Source organism: Falco punctatus (assembly GCF_963210335.1).
Source record: "Falco punctatus genome assembly, chromosome: 11".
In the NCBI taxonomy this organism is placed as follows: domain Eukaryota; kingdom Metazoa; phylum Chordata; class Aves; order Falconiformes; family Falconidae; genus Falco; species Falco punctatus.
Genome location: NC_137591.1, coordinates 31005441 through 31027944, shown reverse-complemented (window position 1 = coordinate 31027944; position 22504 = coordinate 31005441). Strand labels below are relative to the sequence as shown.

Sequence of the window (22504 nt, the reverse complement as noted above, 5' to 3'; positions counted from 1 at the left end):
TCTGATCCATTTTATGATTGTTAAAGTCTCACTTTGATTCTTCAGGCAACAGATTATAGCCTTGATAACCTGCAAGCGTAACTGGTGAGCACATAGCTTCCTACAAGACAGAAAACACCTTTCAAAAGCAAATACAGAAAGACTGAACTGAGATATAATCTTGCAAGTCCCTCTTTTTTGAGGTTGTGTGGGTACAGATCTAGTGTAATTCCAACATCTTTACTAAGGCTGTACCTTCAGAGGGGCCCGCTCCCTTTTAAGGTGATCATCTTACAGCTACACAGCATAAACCATTACCCACGTATACAGCTCTTGCTGCAACGGGAGAGCTCCACGCAGACTAAAACGCATCCAGGCTAAACGTTCCTTCAAACACAACCCGACTCCGAAAGCAGCAGTAGATGCCTGGTCCTGAAGGAGCTGTAGTTCGGCTCCAAGCTGGTTACAATTAAGGTCCTGACCTTGTCCCATACGGGCTGGCTCCTCCATCCACCACACACCTCACTGACTCACCAGGGCACTGTGAAAGCATGAGCGAGCCACGCACACAAAGGCAGGATGAGGAAAAGATACAAGTATCAGCATCATACCCAACAGGCACCCTCTCTCTGCTACGGTCACCAATGCGGGGCTTGAATAAGCAGGTCCTAAGTTACAAGCAGCTTGTTGCTAACGCAGCTTGTTACTAGGGGTGTAAAAGCAGTACTCCACGAATCCAGTGAGACACCACGTGCAACCTTCGATACCCCGTTCCCCACCAGTCCCTCTCTGCAAGAACTGGCCAAAATACACTGAGCTTTTGCCATTTTTTCTACTGACGAGAGGAAAATAAAGCAAAACCCTACATGCGCCCCAAAGTTGCCAGGTATTTCACTCAGTTTGACAGCCAAAACACAGATCTGGATGCCACAGCCTCATGGGTCAAAGGTAGAAACACTACCTGCTAACCTTCAATGGGATTATGAATTACTTATAAACGCCATCTCCTAAATTAACGATGCATCCTAGCAAGAGGGAGTAAAGACTCAAGATAAAAAGCCCAGTTCAAATTATGAATGGTAAAAAATAGGCTGCTACCCAAATAGTCACTATCTTAGAAATACCACTGGAAACAATTGCTTTTACCCCAAAAATCGCTGGTATGCAGGTTTTTTTCCAATGCAAATATTATCTGTTGAGATTCTGAAAGTGAGAATCATGGAATGAAATCAACATAATTGTTTTTCATTAGGCAGACTGGAAAAAAAACCTGAAAGGGAACAACTGAGATGAACAACAAGTAAATGAAATATCAAATGCTCTTCAGACTTAGTCATTCAAAACACTCCCACTTTAGTAAAGACTTGTTTTATTTGGAATTTCTGCATAATTATTTTCAAGAGCACTTAACTAGTGTCTCTTAAACTCCATTTTTACTGATTTTGACAGATTTTTAAATGCTTTTGACTTTCTTTGAAACTTACAGCTTTTCCAGATGGTGAGTTTTCCACCTTAGCTATTTTTATTAACTTACTGGACAGACACCCGATGCTGGAATAAAACTGCCTAAAGTGCAGTAACTTATCAGTTAACTAAAAATAAGGCTACTAATCAAGAATGATTGTTTAATTTCACTGTTTGCCTAAAGGCGAATCAGCTTTAACCTGCTGAAAGTAGGAATAAGATGCTTTCTGTGACTTTTGGACACACACCCCCTTTTTTTTTTATATATATATATACATATAACTTCCTTACACACAGGCTCTCCAGCATAAACCTTTAATATTTACCCTCATCTTCAGGGGGGGTGGGGGGGGTGGTAGGAAAAACAAAATAAAATCATGGAATGGTTAAGCTTCTAAAGTTCCAGAAATACAAGCAGCCATAGCACCAATCTGAGAGAAGAAAAACCTAAAGTATCTTACATTTATCATGCAGTCACACATCACTTAAAGTGGCAAAACAGATGAAACAAATTATTTGAAGAGCAACAGAGCAACTGGATTCCATGGCAAAAAAACACACAGAACTTAATAATATGTCTCCAAAATGCTACATAAAACTCCTACTCACTTTAATCGAGTATTTTCGTAAAGAACAACTGCAAGGATATTAACAACTTATTCGACATAGTATTTCCTTGCAACAAAGACCTTAATGAACTTTATAATTGGGCTTGCTCCCCTTAAAAGGAAGCAAGCATGATGTCCCATATGTACGTTGACAGACAAAACCCACAGCAGCTGACAATCATGCTGAACTGACTCAAACTTGCACACGCTGCGCTGGCTCCCCCCATCCACACCACATGACCACTAAAAAAGAAAACTTTGATGAAAAGCTGTAATTTTGCACTGACAATGCCATGTAACAGTGCACATTAGAAAGAGCAGCAACCAGACTAAGTTTATCAAAAGAAGTCACAAGTATTTCCAGCGCAGGCCCCTGGCTGCACACATCTGTGCTTCCTCTAGCAACGCTGGCAGTGTGTAAGAGCCTTCCATCCCACCACTGTCCTTGTCCTCCACTCTGCAGAACTGTCAGCCTGGAAAACAGCTGGCATGAGATAAAGATTCTGAATTTAAAGCAGAATTTCCAGTCTAGGAAACCATGGCTTGAAATGCAGGATTTGGGTGGCCAGAGGTAGGATCGCTTGCAGCCTGCCGACTCCAGGCAGCGTAGAAGCCTTTTTTTACCGTACAGCACACTTGGAAATAAAACGACCATGGAGCTCTCCGCAGAGCCCTCTCCACTTCACTAACTCCTGTTTCCTCATTTCAGATGCTGCTGAAAATCAGAATTCTGCATGCACCAAACTCAGAAGACAAAGTAACTTCATGAACACTTTCCTATGATCCCACAGCTAGGGGTATTCCTGGATTTCCAAAGCTCCACCCTTTTCCTTTCTTGCCACATAAATAACCTTTCTTGGCAGCAACCCGGAGTTTCCAGGACCAATTAATTCCATGATCATTATACAAAAGGCATTCTCACATCCTTAGAGCTCACAGCCTAGCTGGTATCTGTCTGAAGAGCTGGGAAACAGTAACAAAAGCTGTGGGTCAGATTTAGAGGCAAGAAAAGAAAAAAGGGGGGGGGGGGGGGGGGGGGAGGTTTGGAAATAGCCTCTCACACAAACACACAAATGCTGTTGCTCCCTTAGAACCCTTTCACTCAGGCACCTTGCAGCTACTTCAAGCCACTCTGGGAAAAGTAAGATACAAGATGCATACCGCGGCGCTGAGCCGTGCGCTCTCGCGCCTTCTGAAGTTATGCAAATTCAGACTCATTTGGATATCTGTGAACTATGTGGGACTAGGTCTTAATGAATCAAAGAAAAAAGAAGCCTAATTTACACATCACCTCTCGCTGCATGCATCTAAAGGAGTCTAAGCAAGTGCATGAAGAAGTTGAATCTTCAAAGGGGTCTACATTAAAATGGCATTGTCCGAATCTTACAAACGGTGGAACTTACTCAGCCATGGGAACATATAAATCCCTCCCTCTGATTTTGGCCCACTCGAAGCATCCGTGCAGCAAAGGAATATAGCTGTATTATTCCGTGAGAATCAACTCCTCTGAGTTTCACTATGCAGCATACCAGGTTTTTAAAGAGATCAAAAATTGCCCCAACAGCTGAGCCCCATCTCCATCTCTAGCTTTCTTGTACGACTTATGCACTTACCTTCTCGTTGCTGCCTACATACAAAAAGTTCCTTCTCATCCTGACTCTCACCTCCCTTGCTAGAAGGACTTTTAATAAAATCAAGACAAGCCCTCCCACCCTCTTCTCTTGACTTACTGTCTCCATTGAGTTAACTGAACCTGAAACATCAGATTACTTCAACCCTTTTCATTTTTGTTTGTCATGTTTCACAGTTCACCACAATCTTGTTTCACTTAACCATGCCAGGGACATATTATTTTCATAATAAATATTCCTTTGGTGGTTTTGATCGGACATTGAAGCTTAGCAAGTTCCTAATTTAAATTAGAAAAGCAAGAAAAAGAAATCAGTAAGTCAGGTAAAACTCTTAGTCACGTGCATCTTACAGTTCGAGGAATAGCTGTCATCAAATGACATTTACTAGAAACACTCTTCTAAGCCAGCAAACAAGTGTGTTCCATATTAAATATCTTTCCAAAGCCCTTCCGTATTAGAAGAGAATCACTTTCATAAAACGCAGCATCCTCCTCTCTGCAGCGCACAGGAACACCAAAATGTCCAATCAACCAAACTAAGCAGTAAGTAAATATGCAAAATAATAAACGGCTCAGTAGGACACCAGAAATAGGTTTTATTGTCCATTTCTGGCAGTAAAATCAGCCCATTTTGTAAAATCTTTTGACTTCTGGAGACAGGGAAGTGTTACACAGTTTCTCCAGGAGGGAAGAGCTCTATGCAGAGTCTTCAGACTTGCAAAAAACAGGCAGTGATTAACTGTCAAAACCAATAAAAGCTTTTACAGGTATGGATGCTAGAGGGTCCCTAAGAGAGGGAAACAGGCAGCTGGGGCAGTTCCCTTGTGCCCCAGAAAAGGCTAATAGCAATTACTGTTTGCGCTAACAACCCTTATCTTAACTCCTCCTCCGCACTCTCACTGCTTCCAGTCTATCCTGGAAATCTGCCGGTGCCAAAGCCTGCCTACAGTTCACAGGCTGAGTTACTTACTAGGAACCACAAAACAGAAAGGAAGGGTTGCTGAGCCGTGAAAACCAGTACAAAAACGTGGCAGGCAGCTCAAATAAGTAATCCTGACTATAGGTTACAATGATGGGCATACTGTGCCTTCCATCCGAGGAATACTTAAGAGGTTCAAGCTCAGCAAATATTGTATTTACATACAGAATGCAAGTCTCAGCTGTGATTGTCTGAAAACACAGCATAATCAAGCAGCATGGTTCTGCTGTTCGCCACCGCAGAAGTTAGTATCCATATCTATAAAACACCAGAAAAATCAGATGGCACAGAGTCCATATAGCAGGTGTAGAAGACCACCAAACCAGCCCAAGTTTTGTTGCAACAAACGGAAGCTAAAAACAGCAACCAAACCCAGGACAAATCCATGCATTCAGCTCAAAAGGCCAGTTCCCAGCTCAGTTCTTTGCAATGTCTACTGGGAGCTGGAAAACAAACCATCTCTTACTGAAATGAAAACTTCTCCCCAGCTCCTCCTCACCCATTTTACCATCTTCGGAGGAGTCACCTGCTAGTGTCATGCAATACCAGTCAGTCTAGATCTTAACCCGGGGCTGAGCCATCAGAAGACACCTTCACACAGCCTTAGCTTTTGCACCGTCACCGAGTGACCCCAGAACGCTGTCACAAGCCACCAACTAAGGGCACAGCAAGCAGGGAGCAGCACAAACCCAGGTACGGACAGATGCTTTGGCAAAAGAATGCTGTCAAAAATCATAGCGATGTTTTTGTTAAATGCCATGACACGCCGATAGGCATCGTAAGCAGGCAGGCTGAATACACATAATGGGATTCACTTATTAGTGTGTAGATCTCCTACAGAAGAGCCAACCAAACTCTGAAAACGTGGCACACATGGCTAAGGCCACATCAGCTTCCCAACTTAAAGAGCATTTCCAACACGGACACACACAGGTAGTAACCTACCTTCCTTACTTCAACAAGTTCACCAGCTTAAGCTAAACTGCTGATCTGAAAGCACTTATTAGTCCCTTTCTGTCCTTCCAGGTCTCCTTTTGAATGCAAATACGGAAGAACTTTACCCAAGGCAGACCGCACAAAATAGAACAACTCAGGTTACCTGATTCAACAACATGTGACAACACTGCAGCCTCTACAAATAATTCTTTCTCCCATTTTAAACTAATCTAGATTTCAACAGCCTGCAACATTGGACCTTTCTCCCCATGTCACCTACATCGATATCCTCCCAGATATAAAAAGCGCTGCTGCAAATATCATCATCCAAGTCCATAAATAACTCATAGTCTGCCTTGAAATCAAAAGCCTCGTCCTTCAAGCCTTGGTACACGACCCTGTCCCAAGCGTCATCTCCTGGTCTCGTCCACCTCAACACTTAGGCTGCCATCACTGCATAACTGCGATTTTAATATCGCATCTCCTCCCATCTCCCCAATTCCCTGTCTTATTGTTAGATGACTCTTGATTATTTTGACACAAGGCTAGACACCACAGGATTATTTCCCATTCAGCTGATTTTTGATGCCACTTCACACTGCTACGGTATCAGCCCAATGACATCGCCACCACACAGAAGCTGAAAATTCTTTATTAGCCTCATATTTAAAAGCTGCTGGATGTCAAAGATGACAACTATTCTATGTCTACCCTAAGACATATCACAGTAAAGTGATTACACACATTTTGTTTGTACAACAGCAATCAGTAAATCCATCTGCCATGCTTCTTTCACAAGAAATGCTAAAATAGAATGTGCTGTAATTTTTTAACAAATGCCAAGTAGAGCAATGAGAAGGGATGATTGACAGTATCACTACTACAGTCAGACAGATTTAATATGGCAACAGTCACATCATTTTATGATAATTATAGGTCAACATCACAAAATTTTATTTTGACCATTCAGAAACATAATTTTTCATTTTTCACCAGTACCTATGTTGTTGGTAGCCAAAAATTGTGATACTTTTCCTATGAAAAGTCACATTATTTTTTTCCCCTTCCAGGAATGTAATTTAATTTAATTGTAGAGCTCATCATCACTTTCTGCTCAGTCAGTAGAAACAAAGAATGTCCTGTATGAGACAGGCAACACTGCTCCACTCGAAATGGATTTAAGGATGCCACAAGTAATAATTCTGTTGCATAATAAGAGCATGAATGCACATTACATAACCCAAAATGGTTTTATTCATCCTGATTGTGTTGTTGGCTTTCCTTTCACACTGTAAAGCTTGCTCAAACAGTACACAGAAATTAAAATTATACCGACTCAGGAAATCAGCGTAAACTGCTACTGCACTTGGTGTAAACAACAAGGCAAGAGTGATGGATTTTAATAGTATGAATAGCTGGAAGATAAAACTGTACATGCAGCGAGATTAAATGCATTCTGACAGAGGAGCAAATACTTAGAAGAAGACTGAGTTAGATTTTAAAATAAACTGCACTTGAAACATAAGGTAATTTTGTGGTAGAAAAAAACATCCAGGAAATGTTGTTACATGTTTCATAATAACTACCGTGAGCAATCCCTATTGCCAAGCTTTTAAAATCTTTTATAAAAGAAATACGTTAGCAGTAAGCAACCAGTTTTATAATCATGGCACGAATACATACCTAAACTGCATTATAAACTTCATTTCAATGGCTGTGCTTTTTACTACCCTTTGTTTTGAAACTAAGAGACCTCTCCAGGGTGGGGCCTGAGTAGAAAAGGCAGTAATAGTAAGGTAATGTTACCTAATGCTAAGAGTTACCAGCTTGAACGTTTATTTAAGTGTAGAAGAGTCCAAAAATATTAGCTCGATCATTAGTTCGGGCCAAACTGCATATTTACTATATCATCCAGACATCACAGAGGATCCAATTACGGAATCTCTTAGGATTCTTCTCTTGTATACATACACATGTAGAGAAAGGGAGTATCTGTATGTATGTATGTGTATGTGTAGTATATGTATGTGTATGTATGTATGTGTAGTATATGTATGACTCCATGTGTGTCTGCATGTACCACACCTGTGACAGCAACATCCTTGTGGCAATCCTATAGGGTTCTTCTCTGTGACAAATTCTGCATTTTGTATGACGAACTGCATAAGCATATGGCAACTAAACATACTGCATACCTGCACAAATTACTGCACTCGTGTAACTGCAGCACCCGGCCACTAACCCATCTCTCTCGACACAGCAGAAAGCAGCACGGGTCGCGTGAGCTGGCACTGAACTGGCTGCAGTCATTTGTATTTCAGTTTAAGAATGCTGCTATGTTGCAGTTAAACTGAAATCCTTAGGCGATGGACAAAAATCAAAATACACACATAATTATGTGGAAGTATTGAGTCAGAATGCAAAACAAATATAGCTTACTTGTAAGGGGGAAAGCAAAAAATGTCAGGCTGTAAGATAAAACAGAAATCCTCTGTGTTTACTGTATGGGGGTTTTTGTTTTGTTTGGGGTTTTTTAGGTTGTTATCTAATTACTCATCAGGAGTTAATAGCACACCTCTGTTCTTCTCTGTCCTGTTCTAACTTTACAGCCACCCGATGTTTTGTGAACAAAACAACTGGTTTTGCACAAAGAATGCAAGCCTTACGGTTTAAGTAAGTGTGCAAGAGTTCATTCACATTTTGTATGCTACGGGGAGCCAGCAGCCCGAAAGCACAGCCAGAATCAATCTGAAGCACTCAATAGGCGGAATGCAGCAGCGTAAGATCTGACTTCCAAATGAAACGTGTTATTGTTCCTTATGAAACATTTCCAACATCAGCACAATGGCTGCCATGTCAAAACGTAAGACACCATCCCTGCCCTAAAGGGTTTCTACTCTAAAACATAAAGTGCATCACAGGTAGAGCCAGAGATTACTACAAGCCAAGCAAACAGACAAAAGGATGCACAGGCATATCTTCATAATCATTTTCTTGTTGTATTTGCATGTAATATTTAAACTGGCTTCCAAACGCACCTCAGGAGCATTTAGTTAACTAATCTCTCTTGCGCTGAAGACAACAGTTAATCCTGAAGGGTGTACTGACTCGTTATTTGCATCCCAGCACCAACAAAGTTTGGAAACATCATGAACCTCATCTAATAAGTTCTATCCACATGAATACTAAAAACAGCTGAAGGACATTTCACACTTGATTCGAGTCAGAACAGCAACTCAATACGATTCGATGCAGGCAAGCTTTTATGCAAGTTTATGTGGGGCATAAACTATATATAGGAGGAAATAAAACCCTTTAATAGCTCTTTAGTATGCCACAGGCTATTTCTGCTTTAGGATATATAGATACCCAAGTTTAGATCATTGATTTTTAAGAGCCAGAAGGAGCCACTAAGATCAGGAAGTCTGAACGACTACACGAGATGTACCACAGACCTCCAGCTTGCAGCCCAACAGCCATCATCAGCTGAACGCATCTCAAAGCGTCCTCTCATTCCATACTGGTCAACGCCTCGGACCTTTCGACAGAAATCACCATTTATGATAAAAACATGTTGGTTTACTTGCACATGGGCTCCCTTGACAGGAAGAAACAGCTACTGACTGGAGAAAGGTGGAGCCTTCATAAGGAGAAAGGCTACTGTATAAAGCAGCTGAGGGGAGGGCAAAAGAAAATAATTCTTTAAACTGCTTTCAGAACAAAAAGGTGGGAAGAACACAAGAGGGAAATAGATGAAAGAATAGAATATAATAACAGGCTCACTCCACAAAAGCATTTTAAAAGCCTACACCTTATCAGTGCCACCGTGGGCCAGTAGCAGCACTGCTGGCTGTACCCACAGACCCTGTGCTGGGGACCCCTGCAGCACCCAAAGCCCCTGCAACCCGCCCCACGGGAGAGGCACTCCTGGGGTCCTGCGGGAAGCTTTAGGGAGGAGGAGGTAAACTCCGGTGTCTCACCCAACACCCTTTCTCTTCACCGAAGGGATGAGAAGAGCCACGTCTCTGCATCTGGCAGCAGCAGAGTGCCTTGCTCTCCAAAATTTCAAGAGTAAAGGCTGGACAGAAGAATCCCAGGGCACATCAGGAGGACCTTGCTCTGCTACAGAACTTTTCTTGCGTGTCCAGCAGAGTGGAAGTGTTTTCTCTCTCATAGGTCTGAATACTATACATTTGTTTTAAAAGCACAAGAGTTCGCCTCTACGCTCCTCAGATGACCGAATACTGAGTGTACTACAGAAGACAAAATCAACCCCCCAGAAGATCAGCTGGTCAGCTCCAGCCACAGGCTGAGCCATTAGCAAACGAGCACGGAGCGCAGGACCCCTCACTTGCCGCACCTTTCCAAATCCAGGATAACAATTGTCCTCAAACAGGTATGCCAGGGCCATTCTAGATGAGAATTCCTGTGCGCAGTATCACATGCGGCAAACAGTTCATTCTCAGCAATGACTCCACGTTACTTTTAAGTTATGGGAGCCAAGTGGAGCAGCAGCTAAGGGACCACCACCAGTTACAGCGGTGCTTGCAGTATGCAGCAACCTCTGCACTGATGCAGAGCCGAGCTACACAGAGATGACTGCAAAAAATGCGGACATAAATCGATGGCAAAGAGGAACAAGTCAAGACTCCGTCAGACTGTAACCCCGTAACCCGACAGAGCAAAAGGTTAATGACTGCTCCCATGCAAAATGGCAGAGAGCTTCACACCTAAGGTGGAGGCTGCCAAAGTTTCATTTTGATTGCCAAAGCTGCTAAAGGGTAGCTACACTCTGATGGGCAACAGATGGCTTAAGCCACTAAATGCAGAGAAATGTAAGAGGCCAGCAAAAAAGTCTGTTGAAACTACTACCCTCAAAGGTCACACTGTGGCACACAGATCAGAGAAAAGATCTGAAGGGTTAGAGTGGGCAGAACATTAAATCTTTCAGCACAACACTTGGAAGCAGCAACAAAAAGCAAACAATTCTGCAAAGTATAAATAAAGGGTACTGAAGCAACTCAAAGGACATTATTCTTCCACTGCATAAAAGGTCTGATGAGACCACATGTAGAGAACCATACTCTGTTCTAGCGGCCTTATTTTTAAAGCGGCTATTATGAAGTTGAATGGGGTAAAAGCAAAGGGCAACCCACACGGTTCCTACATTCGCAGAGTCTAAAACAGCAGGGTCACAAACTTTTGTTTAACACGCAAAAAAAGTAGGATCTGAGCACCCAGAGTTCTCATTGACCAGGAGGAGGTTGCAGGAGTGCTGGAAAACAGGCCCACAACAAGCTCCCATACCATGTTGCAATATGGCCCTGACATCTTCTGGACATTAAAGTTCTCATGATTCCTTTTATGAGTGCCTGTGTTCAATCTTATTCTGCCTTGTTAAATATTTGCTCCAAACAAATTGAAACCAGAACTTTATAAACAGTAACACATAATAATTGTCATTTTAAACTAAACTAGAGGGTTTTTCCCTCTGACAATGGCCAGATGCTAAAGAGGAAGGTGAAGAAATAACACCCGTAACATGCACAATAACTAGGCTGAAGGAAAAGACTCTTCTCAGCTGCAGGAGATGTTTAGTTTATACTTAAATCACAAAAAGCTATGCGTCTTCTGTTTTAAATCTCATCTAGTATCCATGTATTTTTCCTCATTATTTATATAAATGCCTAATCCTTTCTGAATCCTTCTAAACTCAGCTGGACTCAATTACTTCTTCCAGCAGCACATCCTTCAGGTTAATTACATGCAATGTAAAATTACAAATTTCCCCTCTGCCTTGCTTTCAAAACCACCAGACACTCCCTGGAGATAAAGCGTCCCTTCTCCACTCACTGTTTTAAATGCCTTCGCTATATCCTCCTATTCAATGCCAGTATCGAGCCTCAATCCTGTGAAGATTTAACGAATGTGCTCATTGTTAAACCTGCACCTCGACCCTAGTTGCACCAAGACGCAAATTTAACAGTCCTTACCTTTTCGGTGTCTGCAAATGCCAGCAGCCTTTTCCCATCCGTGGATCCCTTTTCTCGTTCACTTGTCTTCGAGACGAGGGAACAAGCACCAGGAATGAGTGAGGTGCTACTGTAATCTCCTTAATAGTATTTTCTAAGCTTCACTTCATTCCCCACTTCGGCTTGGTATTTGAGCTTCCACAGAACTCTGGACTCTCAGAAGTCCAGGTCTTCTGCCCAAGTTGTTTTAATTAATTCACTTCTGGTCCTAAATTGATTCAATGTGCTGCTGTGCCTTGTTAAGCAGCTGCTCCTTGCAGCATGTATGTCACATGTGGAGAAGATATCCATGTGATAACACTATGAAGCCACTAAATAAATATTACCATGCAACTCTGACAGCTAATCCATCTCCTCCTGAACTTTTTCTAATGCTTCAAACTCATCAGCAACCTCAAAAAATAGCCTTTTTAAAGTCACATTGTCCCAGAAACACTTTTTTCTCCTCTCTTTCCTACCTCCCCTGATAACAAACCCAGGCAACAGCACTGCTACCGAGTTTTAAGTCCCACCCAAATCATACCTTTGGGCAATGTTTCACTACAACATATTTCACACAGTCTGGGCAAAGTTTGTGGCCATGCTTTGAAAGTTATTTGGATGAAAGATGCTGTAAGAATACAAGATCGTTATCATCTCACTTAGGTATGTTTTTACTTTCCTTCCTGACCCTTAATTACTGGTGGCACAGTGCTGAACTAGCTGTGTTCAGGTGGTAGCATGAGTTCACTTTGGTCCAAGGTAGAGTGATTTCCATAAACAGCAAACCGATTTCTATGTCCATAACACAGAATTCCTCACTACAGCTTTAAAACTTCATTAGGAAAAAAATATAAAAAAAAAAGAAAAGAAAAGAAACCCACATCCTCACACATCTCAATAAAATTCTTATTACAGAAGGTGCAAAAACATAACACAGACTTTATAGTTTGGCCCTAAATGCAAACCTACATGCTAGTGTACCACCCATGAAGAACTACAAGTCACTTTGCAAGAGCTTGTATGGCCACTGAACGTGAAAAGAGAACATTTTGGGGAGGAATCAAGGGCAAAAAGCCCTGGGAGGCTCTGCGGGCAAACCATGACAACACCCCAGAGACAACTACCAGTTGGCTGCTCAGCCCTTTAGGCATAAGGTGTATCTGTGTTAATGATGCAGATACAAAAAAAAAAATATGCAAATAAACCGTATCAAAGTATCATCCCAGGGTTCAGAAAATGTTCTGTCAAACTAGTCCACATCCACTGGATCCACAGCACACTGAGCAGCCTGCTAAGAAGGCAGCATTTCAAATGCTAGTGGGACACCGCTTCCTGGTGTTTGGGGGGGGGGAGCCAAAAAAAAAAAAAAAGGTCTCACGCAAAAAGATAATGATTTACAATCTCTGATTCTATCTTCCTGGGGTGATAACACTAAGACATCACCACCACCTTTACCTGGTTTACAAGATACTACACACTGGCTACACAAACACCAGCACAAGCAAGGACGCATGCCGAGTTAGCAGTCATTTACTCCTTTCACACAAGGTAACCCCATTTTCTTCAAGGGGCTCGGCCATGATCTGTACCCCCTTTACAGGACTACAGGAAGCTATATTCTTAGAAAACAGATTCCTACAGCAACAGTAAAAGATGCAACTCCAAAGCATGCATTTACACACATATTTTTAACTAGTTTTACTGAGGTTAAATTTAAAGCCAAGCATGACTAACAAGCTTGCAATGCTTCAGCCTCTTTCTTAAATGAAAACATCAAAACCAAAACTGTAAAACTAATGGTTTTGCCAGGGCTATTCTCTTTACAGCATCTCAGTGCAGTTCGTATGCTGCTTCTCACCGGCTTTCCAATGACACATAGCCACATCCCTTGCCAACACTTCTTCAACTCAACAAGTGACCTAGATCTTCCCGCGCTCACAAAGAAAATGCCAGTTTCCTTGCAAAGCAAGTGGATTTTTTCATTATTCCTTTCCCTTCTTCCTGAAGAAGCCAAAAGGTAACATTCAGTGATGTTAGCAGCAAGACAGTCAAAACGCTAGAATTCAGGAAGAACCTCTACCACCCAAGCAGCACAGTTTAAAAGAGACAGGCATCCTGCTATCAGAGGAAATCCCAGTGGAGATCAATTGTAGCAGACAGATAGATAGATATCCCTATATGTCACCGGTAAACTGAAAGTATGCCAAAGGCAGGTTTTCGTACACAAGCAGGCTGGCTGTGAGATTTCCGAAACGCAGTCATACGCAACCAGTGTGAGAACAGAACAGTGCCGTCTCCAGCAGCTTTCGCTGAAGAGGCCTCCCCTAGCTCTTGCTGTTCCTCTCAATAGAACAATCGTTAGCACGAGATGCCTCTGCCCAGCCCTATAGGAGGGGATGCTGCCAGCATCTTTCTCCCTAGCTCCGTCTGGCCTTGCAGCAGTATCCCACAGCCTTAACTCAGCATTAATAGCACCCAAGATTAAAGCCCTGCCACCCTGTCGCCCTTTGAATGGCTGCTTGCAATAGGTGGTTTGAAACCCGGCTGAGCGCATGACACTGTGCCGCAAAGCAAGCTGCCCTTCTAATTACGCACTGTGTATTTGGAACTGGGAAAGTAGAAGACAGTAATCTTTCAGGCTTCCATTTTAAAACTCATAATAAGGTCAGGTTTTATTTTTAAGTGTCTGTTCCACACAGTCTTTATTACTGAGCTCATGACTGCATTGAGGAGTGCTACCTGGGATGTCCCTGGGGCAGAGATGTGTGCCTGAACTGGGAAGTAAGGAGAAAAATATTCCATGAGAAGTCATTAATAAGAACTGCAATGCTATAGTACTATTATGCCCACAACTGAAGGAAAGGACAGGAGGAAACAGCTTACACAAAACCAAAAGGCAAGCTGAATGAGATGCCAAAGCTTTCTTTTTCATGACTATGTACCTGTCTATAGGCAAAATCATTCAGCTCCCTCTGAAATCTCTTGTATCTCTACTTTGTGGGTCTCCAGCAGCTGACAGGCATCTTCCACCACGCAAAATCAATGTGAGCACACACCATCTTTCTTCCTTCTCCAAGGCAGTTCCTCGGAGAAGATGGGATTTGGAGCGGACAATAGCACAACCCGATTTCTGTAGGGAGCCTGTCAGCTCCTTGGGAACTGCTTTTCTGCATCTGCCAAACAAATGGTCAGAACTACACCCTGGCCTTGGTCTGGGCGGTCAGGACAGGCTGCAGGAGCCCAATTCCAAAGAGTCTGATTTAGCCAAAAGGGACTAACACAGGCTATAAATCAGGAGATAAAACAGTAAGCTGCAGCAAGCACAACTATCAGCCAAGTCCTTGCCTGCTGGTTGCAGAGGAAAGTGTGCTTGACCGGCACACCTGGGACCAAAGAGTAAGAGAGAAAAGAAATCACAGAGCTGGCTCAGAAAGGCATATGGGAGGGCAGGAGCAGGCTCCGAGAAAATTTGAGGTTTTGCATGTTGCTAAAATGTTGATGGTTCCAGGCACCATTTAAATCTCAACCCATACTTCGGACGTCAGTGTTGGAGAGAAAAAAATCTAGACTAAAACTTCTTTTCTGACATACTGTTCCAGTAAAAGAGAAGGTTATGTTCTAGGTCCTGAGTGGCATACAGATGAGTTAAACAGAAGTTTTTGTAATAATTTTCTGACTGAACTCTGCAACACAAGCTTCCTGCCAATGTATGTGACTGTAGAGGTGTTTAGAAGCCAAACTTGTGGTCACATGCAGTGTGCAGTGTGAGACAATCATTCATTTTTAAAACACCACAAAATTCTCAGAAAAGGTAATTAACAAATAATTTCAGTGTAAAGAGAACAGAAAAATATTTCATGATGGATTTGGTACTTTGCAGCTCTTCCCCTTTCAGGATTTTGAAGGTATTTCAAAGCACCCTTCTGCAGCAGTTCATTTTATAGTTTTGGGAGAATACGTCCTGCTACACACCCAATGCTACAGCATTAAAAGACACCTTGAGACGAACAATGTTTTGAAACAATCTTTGCCTGAACAAACCCAAGGCAGAAGTTCAGCTGCGGCCAAAAATAAAGCAGAAAGGAAGAAAAACACGTATCTAAAATCCACTCCAGACACGTACCCGATGGCTAACTAAACCAGGCAGCACCGGCCGTGAGGGAGCATAGTATTTCTCTGTTATCTGGATATTAGAACAGCCTGTGTCATCCGTCAGTAGAACAAGAAACTTGATCCTCGAGGTCTGGCTCTGAAAGCTCAGCAGCTGTTTAAGATGTGGAGACACCGTCCCTGCAGGTCTCCTGGGGTGCACAGGGGCTGGGGGAGCTCCCGCCCCTGCCTGCGTTTCCCCTGACCAGCCCCAGTACAGACACCAGAGGCGGAGTGCGGGTCTCTTCCTCACTCCTTCCTGGATAAAGCATTACAACAGGAAAAACATTTGCAAGCACCGGGGAGCCCTGTTGTCTCAAGACTCAGTCCTCACTGCTTCCCTCATTTCCTCCAGGGCTGGACACCAGCTGCCCCAGCCCGCCCTAACCCCTGGAAAGGTAAGATAAAGCACTCTGCCTGCTTAACAGGGAGGCCTACAAAAGCCATTTCATAGCATTTCAAAAACTCTTGTTGGCTTTTCATTTTTGTAATCTTCTTGTCCATCTGCCCACGCCACACCCACGCCTTTCACCGCTCCTTTCCTGCGGCACTGCATCCACTCCGTTCTTCCCACACCGCTGCTCCCCGTCGTCCAATTCCACACCAACATTTCCTAACACCTCCCTGCTACATTTCTGCGTCCACTTCTCCATATTCCACCTCCCAGTGTGTATCCAGACATCGCACAAACACGGCACTCTCTTCATCCATCTCCCCCCTTCCCTGCCACACTCCCCACTCCGCCCTGCCCTTCCCTCACTGCCTCTAGAGCAATTTTGAATCTAAAATGTGACAGTGACCTCCTCTTTGCTACACCGGCCTGCCCAGCAGCAGGAGAGACCAGCACCACTGTCTGCCTTGAATTAACCAAAGCTTTACAGCACACCTGTTCTTCATCAGCCTGGGTGAGACGACGGGGGACTTGCACCACAACGGAGCTGCTCCCAAATGTTCCCCTCTGCCGTCCCTCTTCTTCAGACTCTCCTCTCACCTCCATCATACACCAGCTCTGCACAAACTCCTCCTGATTACACAACTGGATCTCTCTTTTTTCTCTTGTGACAAACTCCCACATTTTTCCTCTCAAAAATGCAGATTCTGTATAAAAACTACCTCAGTCCTCCCCTTCACTGCACACTTCCTTGCTCTTTTATCTCCACCTGGCTTAGAAACATACAATTGGAGGATCCTGTATTCTGTTACCAAAGGAAATTGGGTTATAACCCTCTTCAGCAATTGATCCAGCTCCAACGTAGATGCTGCCGAGTTCCTTGCTTCCTTCACTCTTGCCACAGTGCCGCTCCATTACCTCATTCCTCTGACAATTTGAAATTTTCTTCTAATTTCTAACAATTTCTACACCACCAGTATATAGCTGGTGTGAATGGTTCTTTTTCCTCCCTTGCACTTACTTCATTATGTTTTAATAGGTATTAATCATATACTCCCTAAATCTTCATTTTTTTTAATCTAAGCTATAGTCTTCTGATTAGAATCAGACATATTCATAATTTTCTTGATGATCCCAAAAGTCTTGATAATCCCGTCTCCCTTCCAGTTTAAATCAACTTTCTCAAAACCAACCAGAATTACAGACTCTGAGCCAGGACACTGCAAGGGGGTTCACGCTTCCCATCTCTGCTGGCAGGAACATAAAGCAACAGAGCATCACACTGGCATTTTCTGTTTTGCATCATGCCGGTGGCTCACATATCCTGTGATTGACTAATACACCCAAAGTCAGAAGGGATGAAGACAAAAAATATCATCCTATAGCAGAAATTATTTTAATTCATTGACAAACATGCTTTTGCATTCCGTGCTACTTAATTTCACCCCACCACTGTTACAGCTACCCTGAATGTCAGCCTGCAGGGTATTTCCATCCTCCAGGTGTTTTCTTCCTCTGTCAGACCATCAGATTTTGTCAGCATGCTTCTGCTTGTATGTCACTGACCCGAATGAACACGACAGCGGCTCAGTTGCAGGACTGACCCAAGCAGAACTCCCGCAGGCACCTGCCTCCAGACCAACGATCCCTCTTTCAGCCTAAGCTGCAGCAGCACCTTCTTCTTCAATAGGTCCTTCAAAATACTTTGTAATTCCTCAGCCTCTCCAGAGACTAATTGTTTTCGAGTCATTTCAAGGGCAGATTTTTAAAAAAAAAAACAGATGAAGCCCACAGCCTTTCTAAATCCGGAAGATAGTTCTCTTCATGAGACAAATAGCTCCTACCTACCTAGGTCGTACCTCCCCCACCCCAATACCCCAGGCACCGCTGCTCTTCTCCAGTCATACAACGGCATTTCTGACTTGATCGATGAAGTAAAACTCCTTGCTCCTTGACTATCAGTTCTTACACCAATTCCTTTCTAGTTCTGGGCTGGACACCAGACACCACCAGCTGCCCAGGGTGGGCACATTAAGCTCTTAGGCAGAGCGAAAACTTGAAGACATGTGAAAGCCCCATGTGGCATCATTACTGTCAACATCCAGGTTGACCTTTGTCATGCTTACAGAAAATAGGCAAAAATCTATTTAGTTTTTCAGGTTATATATCAAGTTTAATTCTTATTGTCTCTGTGAAGCAGTCTTTTTTTGTTGTTCTTATACGGCTGACAAACCTTTAGCTGTTTGTTTTCATTTGCTTTGTAAGGCTTGACTTTTGGCAACTCATATTTTAACTCTTGGATACTGCTTTCTCTGTTGACAAAGAGTTTTCCTCTATTTGTCAAAACCTAATTCATAAAAAGATCAAACAAATCCTTTTTAGATTATTCCTGCACCCTCCTCTGATAGCTTTTTCCCCTTATTCAGATGAGAAATCAAGCTAGTGTTTACACTTTTGACTTCCAAGCTTCCAAGCTCACACATTCAACTATCTGGACTTCCTGCTCCACACCAAATACTTCCCACGGTTTCTAAGTGTGCCGCTGTGAAGCCAAGCATTTCACAGACTTACCCTTCTACAGAATTTATGGCAAACCCCACTGACACAGCATTACCTCTTGTTGGATCAGCCGTATTTGATGAAGGAATCAGCTGGCAATAGTATCTGCTGCCTTAATACAATTCTTGCCAGTTGCCAAGAATATTCATCCAACCAGGTAGCCTTCAACCATGCCCTCGCTTGCCTTTTTGCTATTTATATGGTCATTCATTTTCTTCCTGCTTTATTGCCTTGCACCACTCACTCTTTTCTCCCTCCATCACTGGAAGAGCCATTCTGCTAGCCTCTAGCTGTGGTGCATCTTCAGTGGACAGATCCACTGGCATATGGCACAAACACAACAACCAGACCAACTATCTTCACTAGAAAGGCCTTTTTTCCTTCCCCTTTTTCTTCAGTTTTGTCCACTCCATAATCAAGCAAGTGCAGTACTTAAATTTACTCTCATTCCACATCTGTACTCCCAGCTCCTCAAATTCTCCACCCCTTGTTCCTCTTTGCAAAGGACCCATTGAACAATTCTCATTTTAACCATGCCACAAGCGCACAAGTTTCTCTCCTGTGGTGGTCCTCTAATCCTTTCACTTGTCCGGTGGATTCCATCCCACCCAATACCACTTCCTCTTGTACCTTTTGCCTCCCATAGTCCCATCACTCTCCTTGTCAAAATCTTTCAGCCTCTCACCTCTTAAATATTCCTGCCATCTCTCCACTTACTTCTCTACCTGTTCCTTTTACTTTCTCTTTCAACTAACTGTTTACAATAGATCATTGACTGGAGTTCACCCCTTCCAAGGCCATTCATACTCTGTCAGCATTCTGCTGCTGGCAACAAAAAATCAGGTGTTTAGCAGCTGATCTACTTTTACAGCCACTGCTTTACTGTTCTTATCTGCTTCTGGCTATGGTACGACTCAGCTTGTCTCCGTTTCATTTCATGGGTACCTGGCTGTCAGTTCAAGATCAAAAAACCCCACAGAACTCTAAAATTTTTCAACTGTCTCTTCTGCTTTGTTGTCTGTTCTTCATGGACAGTAACACCATCTTGTCTGACACACAGGGTGCCAGCCTCCCTATAGGCTGTCTTTATGTCCTCAGAGGTAAGATGAATCTGATTTTTCAGGTTCTTTCTGTGTCAGTTTTACAATACAACCTTCTCTTTCTAGCCACATCACTAAAATTCCTTGCTGCACTCTCAAACTTTCCATTCCAGTTACCAATGTCTTTTTCTCTAGCCCAATGTAATGCCATTCAAAATGATGCTGAATGTCTACACAAAAGTCAGCTGCAGAAAGCATTGTCCTCATCCCCTCTTTTGAGCAAGACATCCACCTATACAAATCTCTATTTCTCCATCCTTCTCTCTCACAAAGAATTCTGGCCATGTACCTCAGTTTCCATGGTCTTCGTGGCTTATTCCCAATCTCCACATCATCTCTCTCAAGATCCTGGTGACCTCTCAAGGTCTATCCTGGAGACACCAAAACCCACTTCATTTGCAAAAAATGCCTTCACGCTTTCTCTTGCTGAACCTATCGTGCTTGGGAGGTATTCTCGCTCAACATCTCCAGAAGTTATATTTGACTTTTGAAGTTTTGTTAAGACTCTCCATTGCCTTGACGTCTACAGGCAACCTGAGAAAAATCAGACTGCTGCAAAATTGATACCACTGCCTCGGATACCAATCATCAGCTGAGAACATACGTGTACAGACAAACTTCTTTTGATATTTAGTCTGTAAGTTCTTTTTAGTCAGGATAGTGCTTTTGTGCAGCATCTACCACAATATGACTCCTCGGGCTTTTAAGATTTTGTAATACCGTAGTGCTTAAAGTCTTGAACTTCACTACATATTTAGTGACAAAACCAGTAGCTATTCTTGGCATCCTTTCATGTCTAATATTAAAACTAATAAATTTAGTGGTTATACAAAAGCTCCACATTTTTGAAAGTTATGGAACTGCTGATGACTTCAGAAGTTACAGCCTGTTTGCCCGTTTCCTCTCTTAATTGTAGAGGTTTGAAACACAGAGAAGACATTTCTGTATTTAAACAGACAACTATTAATGGTGCTTAAACTGCGATTTTAGGGTTGACTTTTAAACAGACCGTTCTCTCAGAACGGGGCCAACCACTCAAGAACCCTGGATGGGTTCTTAGGATACAGAATTTCAAGAAAGGTTTATTAGACTTCTGGAAACACAGAAGAGCTAGGTTCATTCGCTTACTGGTACCTGTACAGGAATGTATTTAGGCCAGATTTCAAGCTTCTCAGTAATGGAAGGAATTGGTAATAAATCTCAACGCACTCAGAATAAATACAACCTTTTATATTCCTTTCAACACAGGTTCTATGACATTTTCAGTTAGATCTGCATTCCTCTCAAACACATCAAATAATCTACCATATAATGTTTTGCAGCTGAAAATCCTCCAAATCACTTTAGAATGCAGCCTCACCAAGAACGAACCGCCCTGGAACCACTGGACAAACCTCCTACTCTGATACCACACAAGATTCGATCACCACATGCCATATCAAGGTTTAAAAAGATTTGAGCTTTTCAAGTCACAAGGATCCTGACCTAAACCAATAAACCATGAAAAGCTCCATGCCTCAGAGAAGGTCAAACTGCTAGGCAGACCTTTACAGGACACAAACTGACAGTGAAAAAATAACTTTAAAAAAAGTACAATATAATCAGTAACAGAGGTACTATATTTGTTACAAGGAAGGCTCAATACTTGCTGATGCACAAATAGGTTGCTCCCATACTCTTCTGTTGACCTTAAGTCTTCAATCCAAGCCTGGCTTAGAGCACCATCAAAACAATTAAGACCAATATTGATAATTCCAACAGCACATTAATTTAGTGCTATAAATTTCAAAGTGTAAAAAAACGCATTGTAAACCCCTACAAACTCCAGCTAAAAAACAAAAAAAAAAAGTCACCTGATGACAATTATAAAAGAGACGATGCTTTTTAAGGCAAAACTGCTAGGGGCAGGGATGGCTCTTCATAAATAATGCTCTGGGTTAGAGGCTATTTATTGACTTTAGGACCACAGTAAAGCCATTAATAAAACAAGAACAGAAAAAGAGCTTAAAATACTTTATGTTAAGAGCTTAATGGAAACAAACAGCCCATATGTTTAAGAACATTTTTAAATAATATGCATGAGGTAGGTTGGGTTTTTTTGCTCTGAAAAACAGCAGCCTGGAAGCTGAAGTCACCAATTTATGCCTGGAACAGGTGCGGACTTCTGACACACTGCCTCCTTCCCCACAAACAGGGCTCAATTCTGACCTGGAAAAACCAACACTAGACACAGAAAGCTAGAAGTCACTTCCATGACCTTGTCCTCCTGCTAAGATTGGCACCACCAGCTGTGGTGATGATCTCAGGAACACATACGCACTCTTCCTTTGAGAATGTGACCAAGACCTGGCAAAATCCTTCTGCATACGAAGACAAACATAGCCTAGACGGAAAAAAAATTCTACTTTTCTATAGTATGTTCATGGGACACGGACACATTTAAAATGATCTCCACCTCTTACACAAAACCACCAGCTGTGAAATTTACAGGAGCTCAAAAATACTTTCTAATATTTTTCCTGGTAAAAACAGGAGGCAAAGATGGGAAATCTGCCACTCAAAGGAAGCAGATCTGAAATTGTCTGTTCTGATTAGAACCCTATGTACTTCTTGGAAACATGGGATCGGGAGATTCTAAGAACTGTCCATACGCAGGACAGAATTTGCTTATTTTTCTTGACTGTGGTTTCAGCAC

The 22504-nt window shown here is 42.5% G+C and overlaps 1 protein-coding gene across 1 annotated transcript in view; it reads right to left on the bottom strand.

The window, feature by feature from the left end:
* RGL1 (ral guanine nucleotide dissociation stimulator like 1) overlaps nt 1–22504 on the bottom strand; it is a 79164-nt gene that overhangs the window by 54608 nt on the left and 2052 nt on the right. The window lies entirely within an intron of this gene.